The following is a 4411-nucleotide window of genomic DNA, read 5'->3' on the forward strand; positions in this document are numbered from 1 at the left end:
ATTAACGTATTCAAATTGAAAAGAATTACAGTCTGTCTGGCATAGAACAACAAGTGTGTGGACCATCTAATAAGGACATTCCTCAACCACCTAAAGAAAAGCAAGGAACTATTTTTCAAGACACTAAATTAATGACCTCAAAGTCAATTCCACGATTATCAGGGCTGCCCCTCCACTCAGTGGCTCAGAGTGTAAAATCCCCTAAAAGCATAGAGCCATTGCACAGAGCCCCATTAGACCAATGTCCAATGGAGTCACGGGGTGGGGCTTCAATGTGAGGGTTTTGGGAAGCAGGGCCTTTGGGAGATGATTAGGTAATGAGGGTGGAGCCCTCATGATTGGCATTAATGCTTGTATAAAAGGGGCCCCAGAGAGATCCCCTGACCCTTCTGTCATGGGGGAACACAGTGAGAAGATTACCATCTACAAGGAATGGGCCCTCGCAGACACCATTATCTGCTGGCTCCTTGATCTTAGACTTCCCAGTCTCCAGAAAAGGAGAAATAAATTTTTTGTCATTTATAAACTACTTAGTTTATGGTGTTTTGTTATGGAAGCCCTAATGGATGAAATATGAGGCTTTTACTGTCTATGTAGTAATTTTATATCGTGTTACCATAGTAATTTTTATTGAGTTATTTTTATTATGGATTATTTAGAATTTTCCAGGTAAAACTCTTACATCAACGGCCTATAAAGATACCTTTATTTCTTCTTTACCAATTCTTATGTATCCTATTTATTTTTCTTACCTCTTCCATTGACCTTAAGGGTTGAATAGTAGTAGAGGTAGAAATTATTCTTTCCTTTTCCTGTTCCTGAACTTAGGGAATTGTCTCTCCACTTAGTAGAACTGTAGAAGCCTCTCTCTCTCACATGTATATTTCTACATATATAAACTTCTACATATTAGATATATATGTGCATATAATTATATATACTTTAAGTGTCTCTTACATAAAGAAATACATATATAAATATGTATAAGGAGAAAGAGAGAGAGAATTAGGTTAAAGAAAGTATACTTTAGCTCTCATTTTCTTGAGTGTTTTTATCTAGGCATCAAATTTTGTTGAAGACTTTCTCAGCAACTGTTGAGAAAACTGTAAGATTTTTTGTGATCTATTAATATGCTTTAATATGTGAATGGATTTCTTAATATTAAAACAACTTTTTATATTGCTATAATAAATGTCATGATGTACTATTTTTATGTGTTACAAGTACTGTATGTTAATATTTTATTTAGTATCATTGCATTAATTTTCATGAATGATGGTCTGTAGATTCTTCTTTCATGTATTTATTTATTTCAACTATCTGCATCTGGTTTAGCTTTCATTTTTTGTGATATTTTGCATTGAGAATTTAATTCATTATTTTAATGTTTTTCTTTTTATTGGTTAAAAAAATGATAGGTAGTGATCTAGACATCAGACATATTAGATTTCAACTTTTCAAACACGTATGAAATAAGGTGATCATACATACTAGTAAGTCCACTTTTCACTCTAAATTAGAATCGCAAAACTTCACTGAAACCATAATTTTAGTTTGTGCACTCTGAAAAAAATATATTTGCTTTTCAAAGCAGAAAAATAATATTTAAAATTGATTTCTGCCTAAACATACAATATGCCCTTTCTATTTATTTTTTGAAACTATAAATATGTTTTTACAACTCACTTTTCAGGAAGGTAGAAATTAAAAATGATTCAACTGGAAATGATCAGTAATAAAACGGATATTTTTCTTTCTTTATTTTTAACCATTTGCTAAAATCACAATACTCCTCTCATTTTTTATTATAGTTTTCTTTAAATAAAGTCAAATCTCATATTTTTGGGTACCAATTATGAAATATTGTTGGAGGAGATAACACAAAGCTGCCCTCAAAGAATTATCTTAATTGAAGATAAAGAGTTTAAGCAGATGAAAAAGTCAATTGACAAATAACTATACAAGCAACTGTTTTTAAAAATCCATGGAAGAGATTTTGTGGGCAAAGGCATCATTAATTGAAAATAAAATATTCAGAACACTGATGGCCAATAAGTTAGAGGTTAGAAAGCATTGTCTCTTGGGTCATGTTAACCAATCCTCACTAGACTATATTAAAGGATACTCATTCTTATTTCAATCAGATATTCCCTTAACACATCACACACTTTCCGGATGAGGCTGTTCGAAACATCAGAATCCTCAGCTCCGCACCCTCCTCTACCATCACCAGTTGATAGGAGTTGGCAAGTAGATTAAAATCTATTTGCGCTCCCATTACAGGCACTCGTTGCTATAAAGATTACTTCTAGTTTGTATTTTAAGAGAATGGTTTAAATAGGAGCTGCAATGAACGGTTTTTTAAATGGTAACTTTTTTTTGGATAGGCCAAGAGAAAAAGAAATCATGGGGTTCCACAAAGCATTAGAAAGGTTAGAAAGGGCGAAGTCTGCTGTGTGATAAAGGATACACTTACTTGGTGGATTAAGGATACACTTACTTGGCAGAGACAAGTTTTTGCAGTAAACAGAGTTAGGGCTATAAGGAGTAAGATGAGGATTTGGGTCACTACTCTGTTGTGAAAGGATAAATTTATTGTAATAAAAGTATCTTTTAAGAAGTTTTGATTCCCAGGATGAATTATAGGAAAGAGAGGCAGAACTCAGGAGACTATTTGGTAAGACTGCAATGAAGAGAAGGGCTTTTAAAACTGAATAGCCTTTAACAGAGAATCAAGACCTTGAATACTGATGCAGAAAAAATGTAGCAGAGACATGAGAGATAGGATGAGGTTCAGGACACGCCACCCCAAAATATGACACCTTGGTATTTGAGGAACAGGAGAAACAGCCTGCCAACGTCCTTGACCGAGTCCGGCCATTCTGGGCTGGTGGCTGCCAAGGTTGCGATTTGGCTTTCTGGAGTGCTGGCTGCAGAGGCTGTGGATCTGAGTTCTATGGTCAGAGATGGCCTGGCATTGGTCTAATGGGGCTCTGAGCCATGGATCCGTGCTTTTGGGTAATTTTACACTCCAGCCCACTGAGTGGAGGTGCAGCCCTGATGATCTCGGAATAGACTTTGAAGTAATTATTTCATTGTCTTGCACAATAGTTCCTGACTTCTCTTTAGATGGTTGGTTCCTCATCAGACGGGCCACGCCCTCTGTGTTCTGTGCCAAACAGACTGTAATATATGCATTCAGCCTCTCCAGCCATATATGCAATGTGGCAGGTGAAGTGTTCAATTAAATAGTAGGAGCTTTTAGTAACAATTGTATTTAATGAGCTTCTTGTCAAGAATATCTACTTTTTAAAATTTACTTTCAATTGACTTGAGAGATTACCGATTATTCAAATGCAAACGATTTCACGTAGTAAGTGAAAAGAACATGCTAAAACAAACTCCGTTGCTTAAACGCTTAATACACAAGGGCATTGCCTTGGAATCTGATAAATCCACACTTTCCTTTTTTTAATGCTCTTTCCCATTTTGTTGCTTTGTCTTAAGAAAAGGTGATCCAGTTCATAAGAAAATAATGTTTTGGCTGAATAATAAAGGGTATCTGTCTGAAAATGTTTGTCTGTCATGGCTTGGGGGGTGTGAATCATTTTTCCCCCATGACAATGAAAATTAAAATTATCCACAAAATCCATTAGGATTAATTTAATAACAAGAAATTAACTTGTTGGCACAAATAGCCATTTAGGTAATGTGACAAGTTAACACAATTTTGAAAATCACGTGTAATCTTTCAAAATCACTTTCAGCTTCCATAGTCTACTACGAGTTTTGCCCATTCCAGAGAATAGCTTGTTTAAAAATGGATGAACTTTATTATTTGTAAGGAACTTTATAATAAAAGCCTGCTCATTTTCAATTTTAGTATTTCTCATCAGATTTGTCACAATAATTTTGATGTGTGACCCCTCTACTAAAAAATTGAAACACAAAAATAATTAATAATTAAAATCCTTTTCAGTTTCTGGGGATTAATATAAACACTCAAAGAAAACTTCTTAAAGTATTTGACTTAAAAAACATCTAATCTGATACTATGCTAACACCTTTCTAAAACTAAAAAGTATTTCTTTTTCGAAAGCATATCTATAACAGTTTCCAGAAAGATACAAGATTTCCTTGGTAAAATCTGGTATTATGCACCACAATAAATTATATACCTTAGATTTAAAGACTGTTAACCTACTTTAAAATAGTTTTTATTGCTTGAGACATTCTGATAGTCTAACCTAAAACTGAAAAATGAATTTTACCATTAATTTAGACACTCTATTACTGGAAACAAAATTTTCACCTTAATTGCTTCTCAGATGATGTATTAAAGTCTAATACCATCGTCCTCTGCCCACCAAAACACACCAACATCCTGAGTTTAGACTGTTTCCTCAAATGG

The sequence above is a fragment of the Macaca fascicularis genome, chromosome 13 (assembly GCF_037993035.2).
Source record: "Macaca fascicularis isolate 582-1 chromosome 13, T2T-MFA8v1.1".
In the NCBI taxonomy this organism is placed as follows: domain Eukaryota; kingdom Metazoa; phylum Chordata; class Mammalia; order Primates; family Cercopithecidae; genus Macaca; species Macaca fascicularis.